The sequence below is a fragment of the Bombina bombina genome, chromosome 7 (genome assembly GCF_027579735.1).
Source record: "Bombina bombina isolate aBomBom1 chromosome 7, aBomBom1.pri, whole genome shotgun sequence".
Taxonomy (NCBI): domain Eukaryota; kingdom Metazoa; phylum Chordata; class Amphibia; order Anura; family Bombinatoridae; genus Bombina; species Bombina bombina.
The window spans coordinates 341,188,023-341,212,768 of record NC_069505.1 but is presented as its reverse complement, the minus strand read 5'-3'; positions in this window follow the sequence as shown (position 1 = coordinate 341,212,768).

Below are 24,746 nucleotides of genomic sequence, written 5' to 3'. Positions count from 1 at the left end.
CTTAATTCTTGTATAATTCTTAAAAATTAATGCCTCACTTATAAAATGTTCACTTAATTCTTGTATAATTCTTAAAAATTAATGCCTCACTTATAAAATGTTCACTTTGAAAATGTGAACATATGCTATTGTTAAAAAGTACACAGCCCTGTAAGCAGTGCACCCCTGTGCAGTGCACATCCCCTAACTAGTCTGAAATATATACAGGTAGGGCAGTCAGCTGAGTCCACTAAATTTACTTAATTGCTAATCAAAGACAGTTGGTAAGGCCAATTGGAATGTTAGAATCTGGTCAGGGTGAGATGAGTTAAGTAAACAGACAATAAAATTTGGAGGGGGTTAAAACTGTGACATAAGAAAACTATAAAATTTAGAGTTATAGCAAGTATTGATTTAAGGAGTGAGCATCACATGGCAATTAACTAGACATTAGAATTGAGACATTGGGAAAAATCATTACAAAAAATGCAGGACTTAATTTTAACAGACTAAATTCAATTTTTTTTATTTATTTTTTTTGTGAATTTGAGAACAGCAAAGTCTCTTTTTTATTGTAACGTTTTCAAGGAACAAGTCCCCGTCATCAGCATAACAAAAGTGTCAAATACAGCTTATATTTATACCAACATATAAATTGCATCAATAAAAAATACCTGTGTACCTCTAGTGCCCCAGAATAAACCGCCAAACACTTGTGTATGGAGCGCAATTTGCGTTCCAGTGGTTTGCAACCGGAAGTGTCTCGTATCACATGACTTCCGGTCTATAATATTTTAAATTATCCGTGTATATTATATTCGATTCTCAGATCGCAATCTTTTTTAAGTGTGAAATGTGTATAATAAAGTTTTTATATCCCTGTGACTTTCTTCAAGTGTTGTAGCTAGCCTAATGTTCAGTCTCTTATCTCTCATCGAAAGCTTTTGTTTTAGACTTATTACGTATATGCTGCTACTTTATCTCTGCATTAACTTATCAATCTGTGATGTGCATAGTGTATATTGTGAATATTTGTGGGTTATTACTTTGTGCATAATAGTATGGCCTCCTGTACAGACGCATGTACCGGCTATTTTATGACCACTTGTTTATCTGGGTTGTCTTGGTAACCCTGTTACGCCATATATGAGGAGTCTGAGATCTTCCACTCCCTGCTTTATATTGTTTATTAAGGCATAGTATTTACTATCTGTTATACCGGTTACCTATTGTTGTCCCATATCCTGAAAGTTACCAAACTATATCTTGCATAAATTGTTACTGTCCCCACTGTGTACATATTTGTTTCTACTGCACATCGAGTAATTATCACAAGTCAATCTTGATCAAATTGTTCTAATTACTGTTCATATGTGCCCAGAGATAAATCAAAAATAACTTTAAACACAATGCTAAATATTTACATATATGCTATCTGCATATAACTATTAAATCAAATTTTGCTATCTGTACTTTATATATAGAGATACCATCTTGGTAATGGTTAATAAAAAAGTCAATAAAAAAGAGACTTTGCTGTTCTCAAATTCACGAAAGACCTGAGAGTGCAGTTATTTATATTGGATATATATATATATATATATATATATATATATATATATATATATATATATATATATACACACACACAGAGGGATTTGTTGTAAAATGACAGAAAAGCAGGAAATAGCAAGATTTCAGTGCAGGGCCTGAGTTCACGTACCAAAAAGAGGGATTTGTTGTAAAATGACAGAACATATATTGGGTATGATCTAGCTTTAGTTTATAATTAAAATCGGTGTTGTCTAGCTTTAGTTTATAATGGGTTTTGTCTAGCTTCAATTTATACGTATCAAGGGTGTAGTCTAGTGCTATCTTATAAATAAAAAGAGAGAAGCGCTCAACTTGGGAACGAACAATAGCATAATAGCTTGTTCTATGGCTAGTTATGACCCTAGAAGCAGCCTCTTTTTGCTCAATATGTGCCTTTCACAGAAAAGAACTTTCCTGTAGCATATCAGTCTGATCCTGACTTCACAGTACAGTCCAGCCCCGAAATACCAGGCAATCCCTTTCTGAACAAGAGAAACGGCAAAACCCCAGACGTACGTTTCGGCCTATTGTGGGCCTCGTCAGTGAGGTGCAGCCATATCCCTCTAGGCACACTGAGCAACGGGTCCACGTCTGGATTCCCGCATCACACTTAGGGAGACTTCCCTAAGTGTCATAATTTTCATAAATAAAAAGAGAGAAGCGCTCAACCTGGGAACGAACAATAGCATAATAGCTTGTTCTATGGCTAGTTACCACCCTAGAAGCAGCCTCTTTTTGCTCAATATGTGCCTTTCACAGAAAAGAACTTTCCTGTAGCATATCAGTCTGATCCTGACTTCACAGTACAGTCCAGCCCCGAAATACCAGGCAATCCCTTTCTGAACAAGAGAAACAGCAAAACCCCAGACGTACGTTTCGGCTTATTGTGGGCCTCGTCAGTGAGGTGCAGCCATATCTCTCTAGGCACACTGAGCAACGGGTCCACGTCTGGATTCCCGCATCACACTTAGGGAGACTTCCCTAAGTGTCATAATTTTCATAAATAAAAAGAGAGAAGCGCTCAACCTGGGAACGAACAATAGCATAATAGCTTGTTCTATGGCTAGTTACCACCCTAGAAGCAGCCTCTTTTTGCTCAATATGTGCCTTTCACAGAAAAGAACTTTCCTGTAGCATATCAGTCTGATCCTGACTTCACAGTACAGTCCAGCCCCGAAATACCAGGCAATCCCTTTCTGAACAAGAGAAACAGCAAAACCCCAGACGTACGTTTCGGCCTATTGTGGGCCTCGTCAGTGAGGTGCAGCCATATCCCTCTAGGCACACTGAGCAACGGGTCCACGTCTGGATTCCCGCATCACACTTAGGGAGACTTCCCTAAGTGTCATAATTTTCATAAATAAAAAGAGAGAAGCGCTCAACCTGGGAACGACCAATAGCATAATAGCTTGTTCTATGGCTAGTTACCACCCTAGAAGCAGCCTCTTTTTGCTCAATATGTGCCTTTCACAGAAAAGAACTTTCCTGTAGCATATCAGTCTGATCCTGACTTCACAGTACAGTCCAGCCCCGAAATACCAGGCAATCCCTTTCTGAACAAGAGAAACAGCAAAACCCCAGACGTACGTGTCGGCCTATTGTGGGCCTCGTCAGTGAGGTGCAGCCATATCCCTCTAGGCACACTGAGCAACGGGTCCACGTCTGGATTCCCGCATCACACTTAGGGAGACTTCCCTAAGTGTCATAATTTTCATAAATAAAAAGAGAGAAGCGCTCAACCTGGGAACGAACAATAGCATAATAGCTTGTTCTATGGCTAGTTACCACCCTAGAAGCAGCCTCTTTTTGCTCAATATGTGCCTTTCACAGAAAAGAACTTTCCTGTAGCATATCAGTCTGATCCTGACTTCACAGTACAGTCCAGCCCCGAAATACCAGGCAATCCCTTTCTGAACAAGAGAAACAGCAAAACCCCAGACGTACGTTTCGGCCTATTGTGGGCCTCGTCAGTGAGGTGCAGCCATATCCCTCTAGGCACACTGAGCAACGGGTCCACGTCTGGATTCCCGCATCACACTTAGGGAGACTTCCCTAAGTGTCATAATTTTCATAAATAAAAAGAGAGAAGCGCTCAACCTGGGAACGAACAATAGCATAATAGCTTGTTCTATGGCTAGTTACCACCCTAGAAGCAGCCTCTTTTTGCTCAATATGTGCCTTTCACAGAAAAGAACTTTCCTGTAGCATATCAGTCTGATCCTGACTTCACAGTACAGTCCAGCCCCGAAATACCAGGCAATCCCTTTCTGAACAAGAGAAACAGCAAAACCCCAGACGTACGTTTCGGCCTATTGTGGGCCTCGTCAGTGAGGTGCAGCCATATCCCTCTAGGCACACTGAGCAACGGGTCCACATCTGGATTCCCGCATCACACTTAGGGAGACTTCCCTAAGTGTCATAATTTTCATAAATAAAAAGAGAGAAGCGCTCAACCTGGGAACGAACAATAGCATAATAGCTTGTTCTATGGCTAGTTACCACCCTAGAAGCAGCCTCTTTTTGCTCAATATGTGCCTTTCACAGAAAAGAACTTTCCTGTAGCATATCACTCTGAGAGCGCTTCTCTCTTTTTATTTATGCAAATTATGACATTTTGGGAAGTCTCCCTAAGTGTGATGCGGGAATCCAGACGTGGACCCGTTGCTCAGTGTGCCTAGAGGGATATGGCTGCACCTCACTGACGAGGCCCACAATAGGCCGAAACGTACGTCTGGGGTTTTGCTGTTTCTCTCGTTCAGAGAAGGATTGCCTGGTATTTCGGGGCTGGACTGTACTGTGAAGTCAGGATCAGACTGATATGCTTCAGGAATGTTTTTCTCTGTGAAAGGCACATGTTGAGCAAAAAGAGGCTGCTTCTTGGGTTGTAACTAGCCATAGAACAAGCTATTATGCTATTGTTCGTTTCCAGGTTGAGCGCTTCTCTCTTTTTATTTATGCAAATTATGACATTTTGGGAAGTCTCCCTAAGTGTGATGCGGGAATCCAGACGTGGACCCGTTGCTCAGTGTGCCTAGAGGGATATGGCTGCACCTCACTGACGAGGCCCACAATAGGCCGAAACGTACGTCTGGGGTTTTGCTGTTTCTCTCTTTCAGAGAAGGATTGCCTGGTATTTCGGGGCTGGACTGTACTGTGAAGTCAGGATCAGACTGATATGCTTCAGGAAAGTTTTTCTCTGTGAAAGGCACATGTTGAGCAAAAAGAGGCTGCTTCTTGGGTGGTAACTAGCCATAGAACAAGCTATTATGCTATTGTTCGTTTCCAGGTTGAGCGCTTCTCTCTTTTTATTTATGCAAATTATGACATTTTGGGAAGTCTCCCTAAGTGTGATGCGGGAATCCAGACGTGGACCCGTTGCTCAGTGTGCCTAGAGGGATATGGCTGCACCTCACTGACGAGGCCCACAATAGGCCGAAACGTATGTCTGGGGTTTTGCTGTTTCTCTCGTTCAGAGAAGGATTGCCTGGTATTTCGGGACTGGACTGTACTGTGAAGTCAGGATCAGACTGATATGCTTCAGGAAAGTTTTTCTCTGTGAAAGGCACATGTTGAGCAAAAAGAGGCTGCTTCTTGGGTGGTAACTAGCCATAGAACAAGCTTTTATGCTATTGTTCGTTTCCAGGTTGAGCGCTTCTCTCTTTTTATTTAATTATTAGTGCTATCTTATACTTGGTTGGTCAAGTTTTATGCCATTCTTGTTGAAGACTGTCACGATCTGGAGATATGCCAGTCTGAAAGCAGACCCTCAGTGCAGTGGTAGGATATGAACACACCTGGCCTCTGAGCTGTGGGTCAGGTTGCAGGATGGTGAATGAAAAAGTTGCAGCTCAGATCAGCAGATTGAAAAAAATGCAGGTTGTATGTAACTTGCTGAAATATATAACTGAAAATATGTTAGAAAAAGAACAAGGCTGCACAAAACATTATAGATGTTGACAATGATTCATTGTAGAGGAGTTGCAAACAGAAAGTCCAAGGCTGCAGTAAACGGGATTGGTTTTGATACTGGAATGTAGTATGAGAGCTGCAAAGTGAATTTTAAATACAGTAGATTGCATTCAAGAAATCATCTGTGACCGTGAGTAGTGCAGTTCAAACTGACGTAATCGGCAAAATATAATACAGCAGTTTATAGGGAGTTGAGACAAGTTGAAAATGACATAGATATCCACTTTATGCAGAGTGATACAAGTGTGATATGTTGTAGAGCTGATATATATCCACTTGCAGAGCTTGTGCACAAACATAGGAAGCAGTTGCAAAGAAGTTAGAACTGAAGCAGGTAAACTCACAGAAATCAGGTACTTACAAAACTTGTAAACAAGATGAAAACCAGATTAATTATCCAGGGCAGGTTATAAATAAAAATGCAGGCAAAGGCTGTAGAAATCCAAATATCAGAGATAGGAAATTGGCAGTTGCACAGACAGTGATAACTTATGCTAATGTAAGGAATAGGCCTCTGAGCAAGCCTTATAAAGGACTCAGGTGAAACCAAATAGATAGACAGGAATCTCAGCAGTGATTGAAAGATGCAGAAATCTAATGGAACATGAACAAAGCTGTCTCTTAAAGGCACAAAGCATCCAACATATGGTTTTGCAAAATGAAGCTTCTTAAAGAAACAGCAACAGTACTGGTAAGACAGGCAGGACATGACGAGATCCACACAACCATATGTTGCTGTTGAAGACCCACACACACACACACACATATATATATATATATATATATATATATATATATAGATATATATAGATATATATAGATATATACTGTATATATATAGTGTTTTATTATGACACATACTAAAACTGCATCAACTCAGGTTTGGTGTGGTCTAGTGTTATTTAATAGTTATAAGGGGTGTGCTCTAGTGTTATTTTATACTTATAACAGGTGTGTGGTCTAGTGTTATTTATTATAAGGGGTGGGGTCTAGTGTTATTTTATACATATAAGGGGTGTGGTCTAGTGTTATTTTATACTTATATGGGGTGTGGTCTAGTGTTATTTTATACATATAAGGGGTGTGGTCTAGTGTTATTTAATACTTATAAGGTGTCTGCTCTAGTTTTATTTTATACTTATAAGGGGTGTGGTCTAGTGTTATTTTATACATATAAGGGGTGTGGTCTAGTGTATTTTATACTTATAAGGGTTGTGGCCTAGTGTTATTTTATACTTATAAGGGGTGTGGTCTAGTGTTATTTTATACTTATAAGGGGTGTGGTCTAGTGTTATTTATTATTAGGGGTGTGGTCTAGTGTTATTTTATACTTATAAGGGGGGTGGTCTAGTGTTATTTTATACTTATAAGGGGTGTGGTCTAGTGTTTTATTCTTATAAGGGGTGTGGTCTATTGTTATTTATTATAAGGGGTGTGGTCTAGTGTTATTTTATACTAATAGGGTGTGTGGTCTAGTGTTATTATATACGTATAAAGGGTGTGGTCAAGTGTTATTTTATACTTCTAAGGTGTGTGGGCTAATGTTATTTTATTCTTATAAGGTGTGTGGTCTAGTGTTATTTTATACTTATAAAATGGGTGTGCCTATCTTTAGTTTACACTGATCAGTGGGGTGGTCTAGTGTTAATTTTTACTTATAATAAGTGTGGCCTAGCTTTAATTAATACATATCAAGGGTGTAGTCTAGTGTATACTTCTAAAAGGGTTGGTCTAGTTTTATGCCATACTTGGACACCCACACAAACATATATATATATATATATATATATATATATATATATATATATATATATATATATATATATAAAGTAGTGTTTTATTTTGACACTTATACTAAAACTGCATCAAATCAGAGATAAAACCTTAATTTAAAAATCAAGGATCAGTTTAGGAAATCATGTGAGTTCTGTAACTCTCTCATCACAATATGCTGTCAGTTTAGTGCAATTATATATAATTTATTCCAAGAGAACAAAATAGAAGTATTTGTTATTTTAGAAGATTGAACTAAAATTAATTGATAAAAAAAATATTCTTAGACATTCAACATTTGTAACTGTTTAATTATCAAACTTACCAATGATAATGAAAAGTCAAGTGTCTGCTACATTTACAATATATACATCTTTACAAAATAATATTTGATAAAACCATGAACAGTAATCATTTATAGTTCAGAAAATAAAAATAGGTTATTTTATTTTAACCAGAAATATGTTGATAAAAAGCCACATTGAGGTACAAATAAAAATTGTTTTTGGAGAGAAAAAACTTGAAACCGTTAAATTACCAACCAATTGTATTGTAAAACAATATTTTTTTTAAAAAATATGGAGACCTAAAATAAAAAACAAGATGACACAATTTGTTTTAATGTATTTTGGCTGAAGTTTTTTAAAGCGACCCTAAAGACTAAACACATTTCATGCACCTCCCTCTAATCATGAGTGCTGCCTTTATGGAACCTAGGTTACACTGAAGGTATCTGAAAGAGAGTTGCTTCGCATGTGCAAACACCTCAGCACTGAAATGTAGTAAAAGCTAGATTTCCAAATGGTGGCACCTACTACTAGAGGGAAGTGAGGAATATATTAGTATTGTGCTTATAAAAAGTGTTTGCCATCATGGTGTGAAATCATCACATGGACCTTCATGTTTGAAGACCACTCAATTGTCTAAAAAAATGGGACCTTAATCTGGAAATACTGGAAAGCTTCCTTAAATATATAGTAATGAAGCCTAGGGGAAGGTAAGCTCACCAGACAACTCCGATCGGCCGACCAAGCACTCGCAGTCATCCCCCGCATCAGTAAATCCACAGCGGGTGGAAGATCCTTCTCCCACATGGCGGCAAAGACATGGAACACCCTCCCGCTTCACCTCAGACAATCCACCTCCCTTACAAAGTTCAGAAAGGACCTCAAAACCTGTCTCTTCGACTGAATGTCCATCTCCTCCCCCCTTTCTCCTATCCCCTATCCCCTTTCCCTTAGCGCCTTGAGACCCTCACGGGTGATTAGATTGCGCTCTATAAGTACCCAATAGATAGATAGACAATAGATAGATAGGACCTAGTATGGCCACACTGTAATTGTGTTCCTCATCTCAGCCCGTTCATTAGAGATCTAGCTTGTAGAATAGTTGCAGTTTTCTGTTTTAGTAGCTCTTATAATGTTTTTTTCAACTTAGCTACTGGTTTTCATTAGAAAGATGTTTCCCACCTTGTCTCTCAATAGATCTTTTTACCCCCATCGATAAAAAAAACAAAAATTGCAAACTGCATTTTATAACTGCTGGATCCTTCACCTTCTCTAAGATCTTAGAAAACAGTTGCAAAAATCTGAGCAAGTGGTATCTCACCCTTCAGAGATTAAACATTATATTCTATACTACTAGATCTTTCATGGAGGGATTATAGGCACTAAGCAGAATGTTACATATTTGGTGGTCAGTCATGCTAGCAAATACAACCTTTTTGGTGAGATATCCTTTACTTTATTCATACATTTTTTAAGTCAAATTCCTAATGACCCCAATATTTTACTTCATAACACACCACCTAATTTCACACATCAACTTAAAGGGACATTATACACTCATTTTTTCTTTGCATATATGTTTTGTAGATGATCTATTTATATAGCCCATAAAGTTGTTTTTTTTAAAAAAAGTATAGTTTAGCTTATTTTTAAATAACATTGCTTTGATTTTCAGACTCCTAACCAAGCCCCAAAGTTTTATGAGAATACCGTCAGCTACCTTCTCCAGCTTGCTCCTGTTTGTGTAAAGGGTCTTTTCATATGCAAAAGAAGGGGGAGGGGGGGGAGTGTCTTATTTCCCACTTGCAATGGGCTTTCCAGCTACCTTTTCAACAGAGATAAACTGAGAGTTTCTAAGTAAGTTTTTAAACCGTTTTATACTGGATTTTTATATCAGTATCTGTGCATCTTATTCTTTATAGTAGTGCCTATTACATGCAGTTATATGAAAATGAGTGTATACTGTCCCTTTAAAAATACAAACCCTTTTAGAGTTGCATCAATAGCGTGAAACAGCTTGGTCTTCATTTTATAGAGAGAACCACTGCCCCCTGATAAAGAGGGGAGATTCCAGGTTCAACATAATTCTCCTGTTAAGGATACTAGTTCTGTAACAGTAGCAACACATTCCCACACTGAGGGTGCCCTCCTCCCAAATAGTACTACAGATGCCTTATATAAGATCCTATATTAATGATGCATGGTGGAGCCCTTGATGAGTTGCAGGCAGTGCTGCATGGGAAAAACTTAAAAACCTGTGACTGACTCTTACATTCATGTCTCCTTAAAACCTGGCACTGCAGGGCCACATCCTGGGCAGAGGTGCAGAGGTAGCCTCCAAGCCAGGACATGGAGCAAGCCTTTTTGTAGCATAGCGCATCTATTCAAGGCCGCTCCGCTCCTGGAAGCCGAAAAGTAGGGGGGAGCTGGGGGGTGGGTAGCTGTGTTGGCTGGGCTGGGGGGGGGGAGTGGCGGGGGCTGGGGGGGAGTGACGGAGGCTGGGCCAGTCTTAAAAAAAATTCCAGGTCTCGTATGATTCCCCAGTATGGCCCTGGCGGGTAGGTCGCACAATTTTTTGGCAGCAAATATAAATATATATATATATATATATATATATATATATATATGTATTTGTGTTTATATGTGTATATACACATATTAACACATAAATATATATGTATATTTATATTTGCTGCCCATCACTGTACGACCTACCCCCTTCGCTTTTCTGGTTCTCTAGTCATATCTGACGGCATGAGAACGAGGTTCCTATTTGCTATTTACATTAAAGGTACATGAAACCCAAACTTTGGATTTCATAATTCAGATGGAGCATATCATTTTAAACTGTACAATTTACTTCCATTATCAAATTGGCTTAATTTTCTTGGTATCCTTTGTTGAAAGATTAGCAATGCGCTACTGGGAGTCATCACAACACATCAAGTGAGCCAATGACAAGAGGCATAAATGTGCAGCCACAATCAACAGCTAGCTCCCAGTAGTGCATTGCTGCTCCTGATGCTTTTCATCTAAGTAAACCCTATAGAAAGAAGCTCATTAGATAATAGAAGTAAATCAATTAATTGCAATTGTATGCGCTATCTGAATCATAAATTAAATATTTTGGGCCAGATTAACACAAGAGTGAAAACAGTTTACTTTCAACTCCTATCACGAGCGCAACCCGACTTGCACAAAAATCTTATTTCTAGCACAGTTAATGCTCGACTGGGAGCATTTAATTGGTGCTACACTCGTAATCTGGCACTTTGGGTTTCATGCCTTATAAAGAGGCATTTGTAACTTGGAATTTTGCTGCTGTTTCAGATCTGATTTAGAACGTAAAAGGGAAATTAAACACTTTGATATTGTAATATAAAATGTTTAATTATAAACTAGCTTTGCAACAGACTTTCATTTTGTATTTTATTTTGTCACCTTTTTGTATGTCTTTCCAATTCCTCTTAAAACTATAAACATAGGGGCCCATTTATCAAGTTACGGATGGAGCTTGAGGGCCCGTGTCTAAAGACCGCTGCTCCATAACCCTGTCTGCCTGCTCTGAGCAGGCAGACAGACATCGCCGAAAATCAACCGATTGAGTACGATCAGGTTGATTGACACCTCCCTGCTGGCGGCCGATTGGCCGCGAATCTGCAGGGGGCGGCGTTGCACCAGCAGCTCACAAGAGCTGCTGGTGCAATGCTGAATACCGAGAGCGTATTGCTCTCCGCATTCAGCGAGGTCTGGTGGACCTGATCCACACTGTCGGATCAGGTCCGCCAGACCTTTGATAAATATCACCCATAGACTCCAGATTTAACATTGCTAGCGACTCATTTATCACTGTCCATAATTGGCCTCAGCAGATAATGAAGCCTAGATTACAATACGATGGTGCCCATTGGTTTAAAGTCTTTACAATTTTACAAAATGTTTTCAATATTTAAAGAACTAATATAATTTAAAAAAATGCATTGCTTTGGGGTTTTGGTTTTTTTTTCTGTTTTTTTCTTTAATAGATACACTTTTTGATGTTTATCGCAGTATTATTAATGGATAGTTGTTTTAAGTAGAGTTTGTGCCAGGGTAACTATTAGACGTGCATTTGTTTTATTACTGATGCAAATGAACAAAACATGGATATTTGTATTGCTTTTGCAAAATGAATATCCGAACGAATGCACCACAACATTTTAAAATTTTTCAAAAACACATACCTCTAGCGTACTGGAGAGCCATGCTAATTTTGACCCTACTTCACAAGGGCATGCTAATAGGAGGCTTAGCACGGCAGATCCCAGGGTCTGCACTAAAATTGAAGGTCCTTTGGCGCAGGCCCTTGTATCCACCCGAGGGCCCGGGTTTAGCGAAGCTCTCCAGCACGCTAAGTATGTAACACTACAGGTGAACATTTACACTCGTTTACACCCACTACTATGTTACGGCACTACATTTTAAATTAATGGTAGTTGGCATCTTTGATTTTTTTAAAGTGCTCCAGTAAAGGGTAGCAATACCTACAATCTATGACAACAAAGTCTTGCTTCACGGGTATTAAAGTGATGTAATAGCCCAAATGAAAATTTGCATAAGTGTATTTCAGTTTTAAATAGTATACATTTTTTGCGTCAATGCATTTGGTAAAAGTAATTAGATACTATTTGAGGGCCATACTTACATATGCTGCTCATGCACAATGCACTTGCATTCAAACATTGCACCTCCTCAGAAAGGCGCTTTGCTTAAATGGTGGTAAATTGGGCATACAGATTAATTTAAAATTGGAATTCACTTATGCACTATTTATTTTCGACTATTATGTCTAACTAATGCAGCCCACAAGAAATGGGTTTGGATATAATTATAATGTTTAAACAGAACAGTTTATATAAGCTAGAACTGCACAGAAATTTAATTTTAAAGAGATGTGAAAGTCAAAATTGAACTGCCATGTTTCAAATAGAGCCTTCAATTTTAAGAGGCCCATTTATCAAGCTCTGAATGGAGCTTGAGGGCTCGTGTTTCTGGCGAGTCTTCAGACTCGCCAGAAACAGCAGTTATGAAGCAGCGGTCTAAAGACCCCTGCTCCATAACCCTGTCCGCCTGCTCCGAGCAGGCGGACAGGAATCGCCACAATTCAACCCGATCGAGTACGATCGGGTTGATTGACACCTCCCTGCTGGCGGCCCATTGGCCGCGAGTCTGCAAAGGGCGGCGTTGCAGCAGCAGCTCTTGTGAGCTGCTGGTGCAATGCTGAATACGGAGAGCGTATTGCTCTCTGCATTCAGCGATGTCTGTCGGAATTGATCCGCACTGTCGGATCAGGTCCGACAGACATTTGATAATTCGGCCTCTAGGAGACTTCTGTTAACAATTTTGAGAGCCAGCTAGTTATTGGTGGCTGCACAAATATGTGTTCAACTTCCACCCAGAAGTGCATTGCTTCTCTGGAGCTGAATTTATAGGGGTTAAACAGATTGGGGTCAATTAAAATCTTTCTGAAATTCTTCTTAAATATTGGAAAAAATGTGGCTCAGACATTATTTATTTATTTTGTTTAATATCAAAGTGATCACAATCTTTCCAAGTCAAACACAGCCAAGGTTGATTATTCCCATAATATTCGATCTCGATCACCCAACAATGGCACTAACAGCCAATAATGATTGTTGATAAAAATAAAAAATAAACTCAAATGGGTTATAGGGGTTAATGTATGTAGTGTATTTTTTTTCTGCAGATACATATATATTGGTATTGATATCTACAAATTTCACAACTGTTGATATATAGTAGTTTTTGTTGGGTGTTTTTACATTTAATTGATAGTGATGATTATTAAGTATTTTTATTTGATATTTGTTGAGATTCAGTCTTTGTCAAAAAGATTTGTTGGCATGAGCAGAGCCATCTTTTTTTTTTTCTTGGTTTATGCCCAATTCAGTGGCCGATGTGTGTTTCATCGATCAATCTGCGGGTGTTGAACATTTATCAAGTGCCTTTGGCTGTTAAAGGGACATGAAACCCCAAATCTTTCTTTCCTGATTTAGATAGAGAATATAATTTTTAAAAAGTTTCCAATTTATTTCAATTATCAAATTTGCTTCATTGAAGAGATATCTAGGTAGATAGTGTGCACGTCTCGAGCACTAACTGACAGGAAATAGTGCTACCATCTAATGCTCTTAGTAATGTATAACATTGTTGCAAAACTACTGCTATATTGTGCTGCAGACACGTGCACACTTCTGAACTTACCTTCCTGCTTTTTGACAAAGGATAACAAGAAAATGAAGAGAATTTGATAATAGAAGTAAATTGGAAAGTTGTTTAAAATGTTATGTTCTATTTGAATTGTGAAAGAAAGATGTTTGGTTTTATGTCCATTTTGTTGTTTATATTTAGTCAATAACCCCTGGTCGAGAAGATAACGATCTCCAAAATTGATGAGATCAATACATTGTATGGGTGACATTTCCGATAACCAAACCCATCTTTTCTAGTGTGTAAATAGTGTAATTGTTTGGATTGTGATTGTTCTGATGTTGAAAAAAGTATATTGGTATCTGAAAAAATCCAATAAACACAATCAACAAGATTAGAAACAACCCAGAAAACAATAGTCCAATAATAAAATGTTATTGTTTTAATCCATTTATTACCCATTCCCCAGTTTTGCATAACCAACACAGTTATATTAATATACTTTTCACCTCTGTGATTACCTTGTATCTAAGCATCTTCTGACAGCCCCCTGATCACATGACTTTTTATTTATTATCTATTGACTTGCATTTTAGCCAATTAGTGCAGTGTTATTCACAACTCCACAGGAGAGAGCACAATGTTATCTATATGGCCCACATGAATTATCAGTCTCCTGTTGTGAAAAGCTAATTTAAAAAAAAGCATGTGATAAGAGGCTGTCTGTAGTGGCTTAGAAACAGGTAGACATTTAGAGGTTTAAATGTTATAAAGAATATTAATATAACAATGTTGGTTGTGCAAATCTCGGGAATGGGTAGTAATGATACTATCTATCATTTTAAACAATAACAATTTTAGTGTTGACTGTGCCTTTAACCACTACAAAACAAAATATGAATGTTGGAATAGAAAATGTTCTCTGCCATATTTTTGTCTTTGGTACATTTGGAAACAGCATCTCTGTGTGTGTTTTCATCCTTGAATTGCTTCTTTGTATAGAACCCCTGAGGGCCAGAAATGTATGTCAAATATTGGAAATTCCTAAGGTCACAAGAAAAGAAGAGAAGGAAAAAAAATAAATCTGGGGCAACGGATCAGGTGAGCGTATTAAAGTGTAAATCTCTTGTGAGTGATTAAGTATGATTTACCACATGCATAGGCATGAGCAGTTTATTGTAATTGTCCGCCCATATGTATGATGTCATTTCTGCTTCCCATGGGGTAAAGTCATTGGTTAGTGAACTTAGATGTCTTCACTTAAGCTGTTGTCCCGAGTTTTACGCTGTATGAACTATATCAGCTGATAATTTCTTTGTTTACATGTTATAGGAATGTCTTAATTATTATACAAATTCTTTTGGAAATGTCCTGTAATTGAATTGTTTTGTGAAACATGAGACATAGGAATTACATTAAAGTTTCACTTTTCTTCTGCTTGGAAGAAATTCCAGCTTGTGCTAATGCATGAAATGGAATCTCAGCATACAGAAATAAATACAATTAAATAAAAAAATACAATAAATTAAACAAATGAATAAAATAAATTAAAAACATTAGTATAAAATAAGAATTTATTCTACATATCAGTCAATTATCAGTGTTTGAATGAATGGAAAACTTACCTTGAATGGATAGGAAAGGCAAAATTAAACTTGCATGATTCCGATAGACCATGTAATTTAACGACACTTTTAAATTCACTTCTATTTTCCAATATGCTTTGTTCTCTTGGTATCCCTTGTTGAAAATGAATACGCAGATATCCTACACAAGTGGGGGCTGCTGCTAATTGGTGCCTACACACATTTGTCTCTTGTGATTGGCTGACTAGATGTTCCGCTAGCTGCCAGTAGTGCAATGCTCTTCCTTCGGAAAAGGATAACAAAAAGAACGAAGCAAATTTGATAATGGAAGTAATTTGGAAAGCTGTTTAAAATTGTATGTTCATGAAAGAAAACTTTGGGGTTTCCTGTCCCTATAATAATTTTGTTATTTTCTGCTTGTTTTATGAACTGTTTTAACATTACTTTTGGTTCTATGTTTGCAATATTATCTTAATAAATTCTAACCAATCCTTTTTATTAACTAATTTATTAAAGGGGCTCTTAATATAATTTAAAGGACCAGTAAACACAGTAGATTTGCATAATCAACAAATGCAAGATAGCAAGACAATGCAATAGCACTTAGTCTGAAGTCAAATGAGTGGTAGATTTTTTTTTTTCTGAAAATTTTAAAAGTTATGGCTATTTCCACTCCCCCTGTACAATGTGACAGCCATCAGCCAATCACAATTGCATACACGTACCATGTGACAGCCATTAGCCATTCACAAATGCATACACGTTTTATTCTGCGAATTCTTGCACATGCTCAGTAGGAGCTGGTGACTCAAAAAGTTTAAATATATAAACACTGTGCACATTTTGTTTAAGGAAGTAAATTGGAAAGTTGTTTAAAATTGCATGCTCTATCTGAATAATGAAAGTTTAAATTTAGACTTGATTGTCCCTTTTAATATAACATGTTTTATTTTGTGCAGTAAAACAACTTTGCAGTAGACTTTTATTTTGTACACTGTTCTCGATTTTTTACTCTGGTGAGAATTTGAAGTGCAGACTCCAGACCTGACAGTGACTCATATATAGATGTCCTTAACTGTAATCAGCAGATGAGATTAGATAAGGGTAACCTAAGTTACAGCATTGTGGCTCTGATTACTTTATGGACATTAACATTTTAAGCTTATTTCTGTAATAATTAAACAACTAAAATATTTATATATATATATATATCTTCTTCTTATTCTTTTGCTAACCATTTGCTTTGAATACATCATATCTAGCATTTATTTAGATGACTAGATATAGATGGGTGGATGGACAGATGGATATAGAGATGTATATAGAGATGGCTATGGATAGATGGCTATGGATAGATGGCTATGGAGGGATTGAAATGGATAGATGGCTATGGATGGATTGATATGGATAGATGGCGATGGATGGATGGCGATGGATAAGGATAGATGGATATGGATAGATATGGATACATTGATAGATGGATATGGATGGATTGATGGATATGGATAGATCAATATGAATAGATGGATATGGATACATTGATATGCATAGATGGAAATGGATGGATGGATATGAATAGATAGATATGGATACATTGGTATGGATAGATGGAAATGGATGGATGGATATGGATGGATGGATGGAAATGGATGGATATGGATAGTTGGATATGGATGGATATGGATATATGGATTGATATGGATGATTATGAATGGATGGATATGGATAGATAGATGGATATGGATACATTGATATGGATAGATGGATATGGATAGATTGATAGGAATAGAGAGATGGATATGGATAGATGGATATGAATAGATGGATATGAATAGATGGATATGGATATATATAGATGGATATGGGTGGATGGATATGGATGGATGTATATGGATAGATGGATGGATGGATGAATGTAGATGGATGGATGAATGTAGATGGATGGATGAATGTAGATGGATGGATGGATATGGATGGATGGATATGGATAGATGGATATGGATAGATGGATATGGATAGATGGATATGGATAGATACAAATGGATATGGATGGATAGATATGGATAGATGGATATGGGTGGATGGATGGATGATTATGGATGGATGGAGATGGATGGATATGGATAGATATATGGATATGGATACATTGATATGGATAGATGGATATGGATACATGGATATGGATAGATGGATATGGATAGATTTATATGAATAGATAGATAGATAGATATGGATGGATATGGATGGATGTATATGGATAGATGAAGATGAATGGATGGATGGATATGGATGGATGGATATGGATGGATGGATATGGATAGATGGATATGAATAGATATAGATGATATGGGTGGATGGATGGATATGGATAAATGGATATGGGTGGATGTATATGGATGAATGGATATGGATGCATGGATATGGATAGATAGATATGGATGCATGGATAGATGGATATGGATAGATGGCTATGGATAGATGGCTTTGGATGGATTGATATGAATAGATGGATATGGATGGATGGATGGATGGATGGATATGGATAGCTGGATATGAATAGATGGAAATGGATATATGGAAATGGATGGATATGAATGGATATAGATAGATAGTAGTAGTAGATGGCGCTGGTCTATGATACATTGATATGGTTAGATGGATATGGATAAATGGATATGGATAGATAGATATGGATACATGGATATGGATGGATTGATATGGATGGATTGATATGGATGGATTGATATGGATGGATTGATATGGATAGATGGATATAGATGGATATGGATGGTTGGATATGAATAGATGGCTATGGATAGATGACTATGGATAGATGACTATGGATAGATGACTATGGATAGATGGCTATGGATAGATGGCTATGGATAGATGGCTATGGATAGATGGCTTTGGATGGATTGATATGGATAGATGAATATGGATAGCTGGATATGGATAGATAGATAGATAGATGTGGATAGATAGATGGATATGGATAGATGGATATGGATAGATGGATATGGATAGATGGAAATGGATAGATGGATATGGATAGATGGATATGGATACATTGATATGGCTAGATGGAGATGGCTAGATGGAGATGGATAGATAGATATGGATACATTGATATGGATAGATATGGATATATATGGATGGATAGATAGATAAAAAAAAAAAAAGATAAATTATTGAACTTTTTTGAACATGTTCTTCTGATACCAATATATTTAATTGTGTTTGTATGTTGCAGCTAATTGTAATCATCTGTAGAATATTTATTACTTTGTATATAAACCAATATTTAGATTTTGCTGCTTGTTTGTGTTTACTGCACTCGTTATGTTCAAATCTAAGGATATAACTTATTTATACTAATGAATCAAATGCTGCAAAGTGCTACATAAAACTTGTTTGTGTTTAGTTTGAGTATGATAAGCAAATGATTGTGAAAAAATGTATTTAAAAGGGATCTTTCACAAACAATTCTTGTGAGAATATATCTTGAGAGTTAGGGTAAAGTGATAGGGTTAGACATTAGGTTATCATTTACTCCACTCTCTCCACTCCACTCACTTATATCCACTCTCTCATCATTTCCCGCCTTGACTATTGCAACTCCATGCTCTCCAGCCTCCCTAGCTGCCGTCTATCTCCCTTACAATCCATAATAAATGCCTTTGCTAGGCTGATCTTCCTTACACGTCGCTCCTCATCTGCTGCACCTCTCTGCCATTCCCTTCACTGGCTTCCTCTAACCTCCAGAATAAAACATAAAATCCTGACTTTTAAAGCTCTCAATAAAACTGCACTACCCTATATCTCCAACCTAGTCTCCAGATACTCGCCCTCCCGTCCCCTTCGCTCTGCTCATGACCTCCTACTCTCCTCCTCTCTTGTTACCTCCTCACATTCCCATCTACAGATTTCTCCAGACTGGCCCCTATTTTGTGGAACTCTCTGCTTTGTTCCTTAAAGACTCTATTGTTCAGGGATGCATATAATATACACTAACATTTTCCTATCTTAATTCCTCTCCTCCTTTAGTTATCCCCTTGAACCCCCTTAGCATGTACGTCTATGAGCCTAGCTGCTTTGTAGATCACCTTTATGGGAGATGATTTACAACAGTGAAACTCTTTGCAGGGTCCTCTATCCCTTTGTCTCCCATAACTGTCACCTTGCATATTAGACCCATGTCTTTAGCGCTGCGGAACCTGTTGGCGCTCTACAAATAACTGATAACAACAATAATAATAATCATTTACGTCAACGATTAATAGATATTTCTTTCAAGGAAATTTGTATCCCTGAATATTCTGTGGCTGCACTATTCAGTATTTGTTTTGTTAAAACGAAATGAATACTGACTTTTTGTTAAGCATTTATATATTTTTTTTCGTTAAAACAAATGTAAATATTTCAATGCTACATCTGGCTTAACGCTCTCAGTTGCCAGGACCTGCACTAACTTTAGTAGAGGTTCTGGGAGTCGTGTGCGCTAAGCCTCCTGTTAGCATGGTTTGGGCTCTGGCAAGAAGAGGAGGAGGTTAGGACACTCTCCACAGCGAGTTTAAAGGGACAGTCTAGTCAAAACTAAACTCCTCATGATTCAGATAGGGAATGTAATTTTAAACAGCTTTCCAATTCACTTTTATCCTTAAATTTGCTTTGTTCGCTTGGTATTCTTAGTTGAAGCTAAATCTAGGTAGGCTCATTTGCTGATTTGAAGCCCTTGAATGCCTCCTCTTATCTTAATGCAATTGCCATTTTTTTTTATAGCTAGAGGGTGTTGGTTAAAGATAACATTGTGCTCATGCCCGTGAAGTTACTTATCAGAGGGCACTGATTGGTTAAAATGCAAGTCTGTCAAAAGAACTGTAATAAGGGGGGAGTCTGCAGAAGCTTAGATACATGATAATCACAGAGGTAACAATTATATTAACAAAACAGTGTTGGTTATGCAAAACTAAGGAATGGGCAATAAAGGCATTATCTAACTTTTTAAACAATAAAAATTCTGGAGTTGACTGTCCCTTTTAAGGTAAGTATTAAGTTAAAGGAAACAAATCAATACTGGAGATTTTCCTTGGTGCATTCATTTGGATTTTCATTACTTTAAACGAAAATGAAAATTCTATTTTTATCACTAATGTGTACTTGGGACAAAACTAATGCACCTCTCTAACTATTTATGCACCTTTAATTTGTTGTTTAAAGGGACATAGAGTCAAAATATAAAGGGAGAGTAAACCTAGAAAAACACAATTTATGCTTACCTGATAAATTTATTTCTCTTGTGGTGTATCCAGTCCACGGATCATCCATTACTTGTGGGATATTCTCATTCCCAACAGGAAGTTGCAAGAGGACACCCACAGCAGAGCTGTAATATAGCTCCTCCCCTAACTGTCATAGCCAGTCATTCGACCGAAAACAAGCCGAGAAAGGAGGAACCATAGGGTGCAATGGTTACTGTAGTTTAAATTTAAAAATTACCTGCCTTAAAATGACAGGGCGGGCCGTGGACTGGATACACCACAAGAGAAATAAATTTATCAGGTAAGCATAAATTGTGTTTTCTCTTGTAAGGTGTATCCAGTCCACGGATCATCCATTACTTGTGGGATACCAATACCAAAGCTAAAGTACACGGATGAAGGGAGGGACAAGGCAGGTACTTAAATGGAAGGAACCACTGCCTGTAAAACCTTTCTCCCAAATATAGCCTCCGAAGAAGCAAAAGTATCAAATTTGTAAAATTTTGAAAAAGTATGAAGCGAAGACCAAGTCGCCGCCTTGCAAATCTGTTCAACAGAAGCCTCATTTTTAAAGGCCCAAGTGGAAAGCCACAGCTCTAGTGGAATGAGCTGTAATCCTTTCAGGAGGCTGCTGTCCAGCAGTCTCATAGGCTAAGCGGATTATGCTTCTTAGCCAAAAAGAAAGAGAGGTTGCCAAAGCCTTTTGACCTCTCCTCTGTCCAGAGTAGACGACAAACAAAGCAGATGTTTGACGAAAATCTTTAGTAGCTTGTAAGTAAAACTTTAAAGCACGGACCACGTCCAGATTGTGTAATAGACATTCCTTCTTTGAAGAAGGATTAGGACACAAGGATGGAACAACAATCTCTTGATTGATATTCTTGTTAGATACCACCTTAGGTAAGAACCCAGGTTTGGTACGCAGGACTACCTTATCCGTATGAAAAGTCAGATAAGGAGAATCAAATTATAAGGCAGATAGCTCAGAGACTCTACGAGCTGAGGAAATAGCTACCAAAAACAGAACTTTCCAAGATAAAAGTTTGATATCTATGGAATGAAGAGGTTCAAACGTAACTCCTTGAAGAACCTTAAGAACCAAATTTAAGCTCCATGGTGGAGCAACAGGTTTAAACACAGGCTTGATTCTAACTAAAGCCTGACAAAATGCCTGAACGTCTGGAACATCTGCCAGACGCTTGTGCAAAAGAATAGACAGAGCAGAAATCTGTCCCTTTAAGGAACTAGCTGACAATCCTTTTTCCAAACCTTCTTGGAGAAAAGATAATATCCTGGGAATCCTGACCTTACTCCATGAGTAACCCTTGGATTCACACCAATAAAGATATTTACGCCATATCCTATGTTAAATTTTCCTGGTGACAGGCTTTCGTGCCTGTATTAAGGTATCAATAACTGACTCGGAGAAGCCACGCTTTGATAAAATCAAGCGTTCAATCTCCAGGCAGTCAGCCTCAGAGAAATTAGATTTGGATGGTTGAAAGGACCCTGAAGTAGAAGGTCCTGTCTCAGAGGCAGAGACCATGGTGGAAAGGATAACATGTCCACTAGATCTGCATACCAGGTCCTGCGTGGCCACGCAGGTGCTATCAGAATCACTGATGCTCTCTCCTGCTTGATCTTGGCAATCAGTCAAGGGAGCAGAGGAAACGGTGGAAACACATAAGCCAGGTTGAAAGACCAGGGTGCTGCTAGAGCATCTATCAGTGTCGCCTTGGGATCCCTGGACCTGGATCCGTAACACGGAAGCTTGACGTTCTGGCGAGATGCCATGAGATCCAGTTCTGGTTTGCCCCAACGATGAATCAGTTGTGCAAAAACTTCCGGATGGAGTTCCCACTCTCCCGGATGAAAAGTCTGACGACTTAGAAAATCCGCCTCCCAGTTCTCTACACCTGGGATATGGATAGCTGATAGGTGGCAAGAATCTCTGCCCAGCGAATTATTTTTGAAACTTCTAACATCGCTAGGGAACTTCTTGTTCCCCCTTGATGGTTGATGTAAGCTACAGTCGTGATGTTGTCCGACTGAAATCTGATGTACCTCAGAGTTGCTAACTGAGGCCAAGCCTGAAGAGCATTGAATATCGCTCTTAGTTCCAGAATATTTATTGGAAGGAGAGACTCCTCCTGAGTCCACGATCCCTGAGCCTTCAGGGAATTCCAGACTGCACCCCAACCTAGAAGGCTGGCATCTGTTGTTACAATTGTCCTATCTGGCCTGCGAAAGGTCATACCTTTGGACAGATGGACCCGAGATAGCTACCAGAGAAGAGAATCCCTGGTCTCTTGGTCCAGATTCAGTTGAGGGGACAAATCTGTGTAATCCCCGTTCCACTGACTGAGCATGCATAGTTGCAGCGGTCTGAGATGTAAGCGTGCAAACGGCACTATGTCCATTGCCGCTACCATTAAGCCGATTACTTCCATACACTGAGCCACCGAAGGGCGCGGAATGGAATGAAGCTTTGATAACCTGGACTCCGTCAGGTAAATTTTCATTTCTACAGAATCTATCAGAGTCCCTAGAAAGGAAACTCTTGTGAGTGGGGATAGAGAACTCTTTTCCTCGTTCACTTTCCACCCATGCAACCTCAGAAATGCCAGTACTACGTCCGTATGAGACTTGGAAATTTGGAAGTTTTACGCCTGTATCAGGATGTCGTCTAAATAAGGGGCTACTGCTATGCCCCGCGGCCTTAGGACCACCAGAAGCGACCCTAGAACCTTTGTAAAGATTCCTGGGGCTGTAGCTAATCCAAAGGGAAGAGCTACAAACTGGTAATGCCTGTCTAGAAAGGCAAACCTGAGAAACCGATGATGATCTTTGTGTATCGGAATGTGAAGATAAGCATCCTTTAGATCCACTGTAGTCATATATTGACCCTCCTGGATCATTGGTAGGATGGTACGAATAGTTTCCATCTTGAATGATGGAACTTTGAGGAATTTGTTTAAGATCTTTAGATCCAAAATTGGTCTGAAGGTTCCCTCTTTTTTGGGAACCACAGACAGATTTGAGTAAAAACCCTGTCCCTGTTCCTCCTTTGGAACTGGATGGATCACTCCCATAACTAGGAGGTCTCGTACACAGTGTAAGAATGCCTCTCTCTTTATCTGGTTTGCAGATAATTGTGAAAGGTGAAATCTCCCTTTTGGGGGGGAAACTTTGAAGTCCAGGAGATATCCCTGGGATATAATTTCCAACGCCCAGGGATCCTGAACATCTCTTGCCCACGCCTGGGCGAAGAGTGAAAGTCTGCCCCCTACTAGATCCGTTACCGGATAGGGGGCCGTTCCTTCATGCTGTCTTAGAGGCAGCAGCAGGCTTTTTGGCCTGCTTACTTTTTTTCCAGGTCTGGATTGGTCTCCAGACCGTCTTGGATTGAGCAAAAGTTCCCTCTTGTTTAGCATTAGAGGAAGTTGATGCCGCACCTGCCTTGAAGTTTCGAAAGGCACGAAAATTAGACTGTTTGGCCCTAGATTTGGACCTGTCCTGAGGAAGGGCATGACCTTTTCCTCCAGTGATATCAGCAATAATCTCCTTCAAACCAGGCCCGAATAGGGTCTGCCCCTTGAAGGGAATGTTAAGTAGCTTAGATTTTGAAGTCACGTCAGCTGACCATGATCTAAGCCATAGCGCTCTGCACGCCTGTATAGCAAAACCAGAATTCTTAGCCGTTAGTTTATTCAAATGAACAATGGCATCAGAATAAAAGAATTGGCTAGCTTAAGTGCTCTAAGTTTGCCAAGTATGTCATCCAATGGAGTCGCTACCTTTAAAGCCTCTTCCAGAGACTCAAACCAGTACGCCGCAGCAGCAGTAACAGGGGCAATGCATGCAAGGGGCTGTAGGATAAAACCTTGTTGAATAAATATTTTCTTAAGGTAACCTCTAATTTTTTATCCATTGGATCTAAAAAAAAAAAAAAAAAAAAAAAAAAGCACAACTGTCCTCGACAGGGATAGTAGTACGCTTTACTAGAGTAGAAACTAAAAATAGGAGGGGAAGAGAACGGCACACCTGGTCTATCCCATTCCTTATTAATAATTTCTGTAAACCTTTTA